Source organism: Amaranthus tricolor, chromosome 3, assembly GCF_026212465.1.
Source record: "Amaranthus tricolor cultivar Red isolate AtriRed21 chromosome 3, ASM2621246v1, whole genome shotgun sequence".
NCBI lineage: Eukaryota > Viridiplantae > Streptophyta > Magnoliopsida > Caryophyllales > Amaranthaceae > Amaranthus > Amaranthus tricolor.
Genome location: NC_080049.1, coordinates 603,964 through 615,614, shown reverse-complemented (window position 1 = coordinate 615,614; position 11,651 = coordinate 603,964).

Genomic DNA, 11,651 nt, shown 5'->3' with positions numbered 1-11,651 from the left:
CCGAACCGCAATTACCCGAACCGATACTTCACTCGAACCGTTTAATAACCGAAAATGGCAAAATCGAACTCGAACTGCAACCGAATTTTATAACCGACATATAAACCTTAACCGATGTTACCCGAACTGAACAGTGATCGACCCGAGTCAAATCCGACCCGAATTATGCACGTAACCGAATGCAACCTGACTAAAACCGATTAAGATCGAACTGTTTTTAACCCGAACTGATACAAACCCGAACCGATTGTTAATCGAACTGTTTTTTACCCGAACTGATACCAACCCGAACCGATTGTTAATCGAACTGTTACAAATCCGAATCAATTTTTCACCTAATTTTAGCAAATTAGGTCCAATTTCAGTTTTCTAATTATGATTTTTTGAATATTTGAAACTAATTTCTAATATTGAAAGATTGTAAACAAGATTATATATAAATATTTTAGCAAATCAATTATAAACCAATAAGATTTTACCAATTCTTCAAGCTTTAAGCCCCAAAAATTTACATTCATCACTTATACATCCACCAAATATAAATTTACAAATATTAAGTTTTTAACCCCAAAAATTTACATCCATCACTTATACATCCACCAAATTAACATATACAAATATCAAGTTTTTTACCCCAAAAATTTTACATCCATCACTTATAAATCCACCTAATGTAAATATACAAATATCAAGTTTTTAACCCCAAAAATTAACATTCAATCAGCAACTATATATAGTTACATATCCACCATAAAATCTCTCACGTACTGCTGCTTTGCTTGTGGTACCATATTTCAATCTTGAACAAAAAACAAACAAAAAAAGTATTAAAAGAAAGTAATTCATTCTTATAAGAAAGATACAAAAAAGAAACACCTAAAATTTTGCTACCAGAATATGTATCACATGTCGGGTGAGATCATTGTAATGCCTTTCAAGGTCAACAAACACCGCATGTTCAGCAAGCTACCAACATGAATCATAGCTAAGGAAACATTTCTAATTGCCTAATCTCAAGTAAACAAGGCTATTAGAAAGTTGCCTATAAGACTAAGACTCATGGATAACATTCACCCAACCCAACGATTATCAAGTTTCCATGTGACTTGTAAGGTTAAATTACTTGCGTCCAGATTCCGTGTTTCAATTTGAGCCACAATCAGATCCATAAGAACCAACATCTTTTGCATGGCAACAATCAAGTGAATAAACCATAACTGAGTACATAAAGTACACGAAACAGGAGTTATAATAGAATGATAATTAACTAAAATTTATTTAAAAAGTAAAATACGTACCAGATTCTAAAGATGAGGATCCACTTGGACCCTGATCTCCCTTAGCATGCGATTCTGCATCGGGGACTAAGTCACTGCCAACAACTAATCCTACTTCATCAGATTCTTCTTCATATCCAAACAACCAATTACGAGTTAAAATCAAGGCTTCAACATGTCTTGATAAAAGGGATGCTCTCCATCTATTCAAAATTCTTCCTCCCATAGAAAAAGTTGATTCGGATGCAACTGTGGTTATTGGAATAGCCAATATGTCTTTAGCTATTTTAGACATAATTGGGTATGTAGTTTGTTGGTCTTTCCAATACAACAAAATATCAAACTTCGAATCACCATGCATGTGCAAAGGTGATTCAAGGTATTTTTCCACTTCCGATAAAATATTTGAAGAAAAAAGTAGTTCTTGAGAACTTTCAAAACTCTGTAAACAAACAATAAAACATATGAAACTTATTAATAGTAATAATAATAAATATATTGTTAAAAGGAGTTTAAAATTAAATAATACATACCTCATAGCCATCAGAATCACGAGAGCATGAACCAACTAATGCGACATTTTCAGAAGTAGAAGCTTGATGAGTTTTAGTCGATAAAGTAATTGTAGACTTGTAATCATTGAAAATATTGACAAGTCCAGAGCGAACCCTCACAATTTGTTGATAAACCTCATCCTCAGATTGATAAACCTTTCTAAAATGATGTTTTAGAAATGGAATCTTATGCCTAGGGTCAAACACCGCAGCAATAGACAAAATTAAAGAGGACTCGCCCCAATATTTCTCTAACTTCTCAAACATCTCATTTCTCATCCCTCTAATGCAGGTATCCTCACTTTCACAAGCACGTCGTAGGTGGTACTTTGCCTTACAAACTTGTTCAAAATACAGATTTGCAGTGGGATAATCTGACCCAGAAAAAAGATTGGTCATTTCATAGAAAGGTTGAAGAATAGAAGCCATGTTTTCAACAGATTCCCACTCACGATCAGTGAGCTTTAAGGTGTAGTCAGGCTCAGTACTACCAAAGCGATTCACCGCAACTCTATAGTCAAGAGCTCGCTTCAACATTAAGTATGTAGAGTTCCATCTCGTTACAACATCCAACCACAATTTCAGCGAAGAAGGTTTTTCCAACTGAGATACAAAATCTCTAAACCTAATCATCCTTCGACCTCCAGCTAAAGAAATTCCACCTCTTCCTCTACTAGTTTTTGCACGCTTTGGTGGACGAATAGGACATTGGACAACTTGTCTAGGGTTCGGGTTCACATTCCTTGGAGTGGATACACTAGTTTGTAACTCTTCAAACGCTGTTAATTTCAACAAAAATAATACACATGCTAGTAATTTATCTCAATATTGAACACAATGCAAAAGAATGATAAAGTACACAACATATAAGGTACTTGAACCATTAGATTAACAAATTACCCGTGTTCGAAATATTGTCAAATTGAAAACCATTAGCTTCATTTGCCTCATTAAAATTCATCTTCCTACAATTAAGAATTAGAGATTGAACAAATTTAATCCTATCTTCTAATTTCAAAAGAAGTATTGAACATTGTTTGAACAAAATTATACATTAATATGTATTCAAGATTACTAATACAATTACAAACTATCTTATACTTCTCTGAATAATAAGCTATTAAAAATGAGTGACAAAGAAAAACTGCTTGGAGGACTTATAGCGGGTATTCTGAGACTACTTCAACTCAGACTACACCAACTAAGAGTGCAAGTAAGCCTCCGAATCCTGGGTATGGTCCGATGAGTTTACGCGTAGTTCCCATAGAGGAATGACACCAACAATATTTGAATATTTTTTCAGTACAATGAGCAGATCACAGCTCTCCTTGATCCATCATCAACAAATTTGTTTCTTCGTGATACTGTGAAAATTGTGTCCGATAGAAGCAAAAACATTTACGTTAGAATATTCAGATCCAATATATGATTGTGAATTTTGAAGCAAAAACCATAGTGGTATGACCAATAACAAAGAAAATGATGCCAATTTTGGTCCATTTGATAAAGCTAACTAAAAACACCAAAACAAGGGTTCAACAGATGAACAACTTACAAAAACTTGACAGTTGCAACCATTTCAACATAGGAACAACATATGAACAACTTACAGGGGTCCATTTGATAAAGCTAACCATGAATATCAGCCGTTTTCTATACAAAAACTTACAATTTTAACCCAAACAAGAAAACAGATGCAAAAGTCACTATCAAAACCCATAAGCATTAATCAAACATTCAGACTAAAACCTAAAAAGTAATAATATGGAAAAAGTAAGTTCATGTACATGGAAGAAGCTTGCAATGTTATTCATAATTAGGAACACATTTGGTTGGGTAAATTGCAAGTCCTTAGGTCAGTTTTGAATACATCAATGGCATTTGGTATAAGATGGATTGGATTTCATGACGCTGAAATTGAAGAAATGTGCGAAACAATAAGTGCAACATCAAATAATCCAGCGATAAACCAACGATAAGAAATTAATCCAGCGATAAACCAAAGATAACATAAAATTCAAGCATCCTTATTGCATCTTGAGAGCTTGAAGGCTGGTTAAATTAAAATCCCCTTTCTATGAATTTATATCACAGATTCACAGTTATCCTTATTAGAAGTATCCATTACTATCTAAGATTTTATTTGAGTGTTTATATCCTTATGTGAACCTAACCAACTATAACAAATCTCAAACATCATCATCATTATACACAAATGATTCTCAATAAAGATATACATAACTATCAACTATGTCTAAGTGTGTACTTACCATTAAGAATAACAACTACAATTCACACTGCAAAACAAAAAGGCACTTCTATGACAGAAGAGAATTGCATACAGAAATTAAACTTTCATAAATACAGACTTCAATTACACGATGGGGCTCCTTCCAAAGCAGATAAGGTTGCATACAGAAGACAATTGAACTAAATCTTCATAAATACAGACTTCAAGCATGCCAAGAAAGTAAAAAATGACCCCAATGAATATAACTTTCAAAGACAATAGCATAAGCCCTTACCTTCCTTCACCAAATTTAATCAAGTTCACAGCCTCCTCATCAATTTACTCAAAGCAATTTACTCAAAGCAAAACTCAATCAGTGTGTGCGGCTATGACGGTGAAGGTGAAGAAACTAGGGTTTCTTCGACTGCCTTAAGATTGTTGGGTATTTGGGCCGTGAGAGTGTGAAGTGTATTGTAAATTGGAGGAGAACGGTGAAGTGTGAACGTGTTCTACCAGCCGGATTGGAGGAGAACGGATGGGATTGAAAGAGGGCCGCCGGTTTCAGTGAGAGGATGAAGAAGAGAGAGTTGGGTTAGGGTTTAGTTGAGCGGGAATTGGGAAATAAGGTATTGTATCAGATTCACTTTCAGGATGAGGAAAATACATCAAATCCCTTTTTCATCCGGCGACGTGGCACAATCTTGACCACTGATATGATATTACCATTATAAATCCAACGGCTTAAACCCGTTATCCGTGTGCTATCAATATAACCAATAACATTTTATCATCAAATTGGACAATTATATGATTATATCTAAAATAATTTATTTGAGTAATATAAATATTTTATATCAAATATTAAATATTTTTATTATTGAATTTGGTCAAATTACATAATTTAGGCTATTTAATTCAAAGTAAAAAAAAAGGTGGAGTACTACACTAGTTTCATTTACTATAATCTATAATAGATCGAATTATGATAAGTGAACTTTGAATTACGATCGATTATTAATAATAGCCTATAAATTACTTTAGAGTTTAGAGTATTCAAGATCAATAATAACTAATAACTAATAGTAATAAGTAATAACATTGAGTTAACTGTCAAATGTCAATGATAGTCTATAAGTCTATAACTATAACTCTATAAGTATAACTCTATAAGATAGTTTGTATTAGTTTTATTTACTCCAATAGATATAGTTCCAAACATTATTAAGCTTTAAATTAAATACGAATATACGATCAATTATTAGTGTAATATTCATGGTCACTAATAAGTATAAATACATAATATCATATAAAATGGTTATAATTACTTGATATATCTAATTCACTTTATTATATATAATAAGTTTCAATTATCAAACTTAGAAATACAATCGATTATTAGTGTAATAGAGTAATGTATATTCTAATAGCTTATACTCCCTCTAATTAAAAAACAAATGTCTCATTTGGAATTTGCATAAATTCTCCTCTAGTAATATATTCTAAATTTCTAATAGGTTAATTACAAGCCTAAAAAGAAATCGAGATAATTACTCTGAATTGGAGAGACTATTAGTTTATACTTTAGAATACTCAATAAGACAATAACGCTAATAAGTCTAAGTACGCAACTAATAGTCTACGAGATAGTTTAGATTATTCTTATTCATTCAAACAAATCGAGTTTCGATTATTGAGTTTTAATATTCAACCAATTATCAAAAGTAGCAACATGATGCATCATTAAATAAAAGTCTCATATATATATATATATATATATATATATATATATATATATATATATATATATATATATATATATATATATATATATATATATATATATATATATATATATATATATATATATATATATATATATATATATATATATATATATATATATATATATATATATATATATATATATATATATATATATATATATATATATATATATATATATATATATATAAACTAATTGAAATAAATTGATCTGCCATAAAATGAGCATACATCAATTAAAAACCCGACTATTAACTTATTTCGATATTGACCCGATCGATAGTTGTCCGTAACCGATAACTACTCGAAAAATAAAGCTCGAACCCGATCTGTACCCGAAAAAACCGAACCACTTAGTAATCGATGACAACCCGAGACCGATTGACACTCGACACGAACTTCAACCGACACCGAACTGATGCAAACCCGATAGCTTGAATAACCGATCTCCAACCGAACCGTGACTAACCGACTCGACCCGAGTGCGACCCGTTGTAACACACAGCCGAAAAATAACCGATCCGAAATACAACCGAACCGAATAACACCCGTCCGAAACCGACCCGATCAACCGAATGAACACCTCTACTTATTCTTTACACCATTTGCTATTGATTAGATCTCATAGGGACTGATAGTGATAGGAGAGAGTAGTTGTTATTTATACTCCAAAAATATCTCAATCCTTTAATTTTGCCATTTTTTTATTACATTGCCACCCCTTTATAATAAAATTACTAAAATGTTCTTAAATTTATTTTTAATTATAAAATCAACCATTATTACTACTAAACTAAATTTATTAATAATTATTAAATTAAAATAAAAATTATTAATTTAAAAAAGAAAATAATTTTTTAAAATCGGAAAATAAACATAATCACACGTTTTGTGTTGAAATTTGATACATAATCACTCTTTTGGCCGAAACTTTTGATAGGAAAATCACATTACTGCAATATTTACGGCATTAGAACCTAGACTTCAAGATCTTTCCAATGATATATTACATGCCCAACTCCGATAACCGAACAAGAAATGACGATCGTTTAAAGTTTGTTTGTGCTGAAATTTAATATATGTTCAATCTTCCAACAATGGAATTTGAAGAAAAGTTGGCTTTAATCTCAATAAATGATGAATCTACCTGATGGCATTTGAGATTCGGACATCTAAATTTTAACAGTCTAAAACTATTAAAACAAAAAGAAATGGTAATTAGACTACCATCAATAAAAAATGAAAGAAAAATTTGCCAAGGCATGAAGTATGGCAAGATGCACAGATTGCCATTTCCTACCGCATCTTGGAGGGCCAAGGCTCCTCTAAAGCTTGTTCATGCAAATATTTGAGGTTCTATCAAGAATCTGTCTCTCAGTGGAAAAAGATATTTTCTTTTGTTTGTAGATGACTACTCCCACATGATGTGAGTATATTTCCTAGAGAAAAAAAAATCAGAAGCTTTTTCCAACTTCATGCAATTCAAAGCCCTCAGAGAAAATCAAAATGGGCATTCTCTTAAGATTCTTAGAACGGATCATGGCGGAGAATTTACAACCAATGAATTCAACAGCTTCTGTAAGAAGCATGGAATTAAAAGAGAACTTCCAGTAAGACATACACCTCAACAAAATGGTGTCGCAGAAATGAAAAACCGCACTATAGCATAGATGGCCTGTAGCATGATGCAGGGTAAACATCTACCCAAAAGATACTGGGCCGAAACTATTCACACGGCAGTATATATCCTCAATAGATCTCCCACAAAAGCAGTTAAGGATTTAACACCATATGAAGCTTGGCACAAGAGAAATCCAAGAGTAGAGAACCTAAAAGTGTTCCGGAATCGGGAAAAGCTCGATGAGAAGGGAGAAAAATGCATATTCATTGGATACAGTCACGAAACAAAAGGATATCGGCTCTACAAGTGTAACACCCCTGCGGGAGGAAATTCGGGCGTTATAACAAGCCTGAATCTAAAGAATTAATCATCTCTAGAGACGTAATTATTAACGAAGCAGCCGAATGGACGTGAAAAGAAAAAGAAATTGATGCTCGCGAAGGAGATACTCTCCCAAGAGATGCAAGTGAAGAAGACGAAGCAGACCAACCAACAAACCCATCATCTCCGAGTCCAAGCACACCTGGAAGTACAAGATCATCCCCAAGCTCAAGAAACCAAACATCACGTTCAACTCTTCAACATCAAGAAGCTCGAAGATCAACACGAGATCGACAACCGCCATCATGGCTACAAGATTACCATTGTGACCAAGCAATGATGGCTCTCTTCTCTAGTGAGTCACAAACATTTCAAGAAGCAGCACAAGAAGAAACATGGATTGAGGCTATGAACGAAGAAATCAAAATGATCGAGAAGAATCACACATGGGAACTTGTAGACAAACCACAAGACAAGGAAGTCAGCGCACTCAAGTGGGTCTACAAGATGAAACATAACAATGATGGCTCCATCAACAAGTACAAAGCAAGGCTCGTAGCAAAGGGATATGCGCAACAACCAGTAATCGACTTCAACGAAACATATGCTTCAGTTTTCCACATGGAGACAATCAGAACAGTCCTGGCATTAGCAACACAACATCAGCTACCAGTCTTTCAGCTCGATGTCAAATCAGCATTTCTAAATGGAGAACTCGAAGAAGAAGTGTACGTCGAGCAACCGCAGGGATACGTCATCAAAGGCAAAGAAGACAAAGTATCCCGCCTTCGAAAAGCTCTGTACGGACTCAAACAAGCACCCCTAGCGTGGAACAGCAACATCGACGATTATGTTCTCCAGCATGGTTTCATCAAGAATCCAAGTGAACCTTCACTATACATCAAGACACAAGGTAAAAACTTTCTCATTTTATGCCTGTATGTGAATGATCTAATCTATACAGGCACACATCCAACAATGATCGAAGAATTTAAAAAGACAGACCTTGGTACAATGAAATACTTCCTTGGCATACAAATCAAACAAATCCCAGGAAGAATATTTCTATCACAAAAGAAATATGCAGAAGACCTTCTCAAGAAATTCAACATGGGTGAATGTAAACCGCTGGCTACACCAATGGCAATTAGTGAGAAGTTATCACAGTACGATGGCAAACCAAAATTCGACGAAGCAATGCATCGAAGCTTGGTCGGCTTACTTATTTATCTCATAGCATCGTATCCAGGTTCATGAGTGAACCGAGCAAGGATCATCTAACAGCAGCAAAGAGGATTCTCAGATACATTAAGGGAACGAAAAGCTATGGGATCATGTACGAAACTGAGAAAGATTTCAAGCTCACAGGATACACCGATAGCGACTAGGCTGGAAGCGTGGATGATAGAAAAAGTACAAGCGGGTACATATTTCAGCTTAGGAACAAGGTGGTCTCATGGTCATCAAAAAAAACAAGCGACAGTAGCTTTATCATCAGCAGAAGCAGAGTACATTGCAGCAACAAGTGCAGCATGTGAAGTAGTCTGGCTCAGAAGGATATTAATCGATCTACAACATAAGCAAGAGACACCAACTACAATGTTCTGCGACAACATGTCAACAATAGCAATGATGAAGAATCCAGTGTTTCATAGCAGATCAAAACACATCGAGATACGACATCACTAAATTCGTGAGTTAGTAGACAAGAAAGAGATCGAACTACAATTCTGCAAGACAGGGGAGCAGCTCGCAGACATTTTCAAAAAAACCCATATCAACTGATAGATTTATCGAGTTCTGAAGACAACTCAGAGTTCAAGATTTTTCAAAATAGGGGGAGTGTTAAATTAATCTAGAAAAATCTAGAATTTTAATTAAACCTAAAAACATCTAAACTAAAGAATTAAAAAATGAAAATATCTAAGATAATTTAATAGAAGATCCTAGAAAAAGTAATTAAAAGATAAAAATATTTAAGATATTTTGGTAAACTTGTAACCAAACTCATCACTATACATACCCATATGCTAATTGGAATTCCTAAAAAATTTGTTTTCCAACTATATTTATTGGGTCTGTTATTTTGTAACAACCAAACGGCCCTCGAGACTATAGTCTCTAACTAAACAAAAGAATTAGCTAGCTGTTCAACTATGTGATTCTTGCATGTGTTTGGTTTGAATCTTTCCTGCCAAATTGTTTTGATGGAATGTGCATTTTGAAAATAGCTTGGAATTTTTAAAGGTAGCAAATTTGATTTAATTTTGTGTTTTTTTAAAAATAAAAGTGCATTGGTATGTGTTTACGTTATTTTTAAAAATGAAAAAACAAAGAAATCCCATAATAGGTGTTATTAATTTGCTCTATTTTCTCTCTATATTTTTTTTTGAAGATCGTTGAATTTATATAATATATATATTATTAATTTATTATAACACCCCGTAATTTATCGGATTTAAAAAATAAATAAAATATAATAAAATAAAGTATAACAAAATAAAATAAATACGTAATATTGAATTATGTTATTTTACATGGTTAATTATAAGAAACGAAGTAAGTTTAAATTTTAACGGTAACGAGTTTTATCGCGTGACGTTTCTTTTCTGTTTTAACAATAATATAATAATTACTCAATTAATTAATTAATTAACAAAAAAAAATTAAGGAGGGAATGGGAAGGGGGTAGCCAGTTGAGTATAGGGAATGGGAGGAGTTTTGTAACTCCTCTCATAATTGGGTTTTATGGCACAATAAGTGATTAATAATTCCTATTAATCCTTTAAACCTCAATTGAAGTCTTCACATTCTTAATCCCCAAAATTGATCACAAAAATCAGAAAAATTTTTTCCTTCCCTTGCTCTTGGTTTCGGTTTTCACAAAGAAAAAAAAAATTTGGTTTGTTCAATTCAATCTTTTGATCTAAGGGGTAAGTTAATTGAATTGTTAATTAAGAAAAAAATTTTATATACAAGATTTCTAAGGTGAATTATATGTATATATTTATCTTTGTGTATGATGATATCGACTTTTTGGAGGATTGAGTATATTTTTTTTTATATATATATAATTTTCTCTAATAATCCTTTAATAAACTTTAATTTTGTTAAAAGGATTAAGTTATGTTTCTTGATTTATATTCTTTAACAATGTTTAAATTATTATAAGAATTAAGTTTATATTGATATTTAAATAAATTCTTTTATGATTTATATTTCTCTAACTAAATTACAATTTGTTAGTAGGAATTTAAATAGTATGGATCAAGTAGTGTAGTCATCCAAGAATATATAAATCCATTAACAAAATTTGATTTGCTTGAAGGAATGTGAATTTATATATGTCTTAATTTAAAAAGGATGATTTGGTTTATGATTCTCTACAAGAATTATAATTTGTTAAGAGAATTAAGTATTTAATTTAATTATCATAGTTTGTGAAATGTTTTAAAGTCTCTTGAAAGATCTTGTGGATGGACATATTTCTTTTATTTGATGACTCTTATGTTTTGTTGAACGGGGTTTTGTGAAATAATATATATGTGGAATTATCAAGTGGTTGTGTGATAGAAAAATTTGTCTTGTTTGTTTTATTGTAGTCATTGTGATATTGGTCTTGTTAGATTATTTTGGTCGTGAGATTAAAAGAGTTAGTAATTTGAATAATGAATATATATAATAATAATAATAATAATAATAATAATAATAATAATATAATGGGAGTGTTGGACAGCAGCTGCTGCCTCGGCATTGGTGCCGATCCGGAAACGTTAGTCGGGTTCCGTTGTTGGTTTATGTATCCGATGCGTTAAAAAAAACCCGTTAAACGCTTGAAATAATTAAAAATAGTAATCGGATGTTAG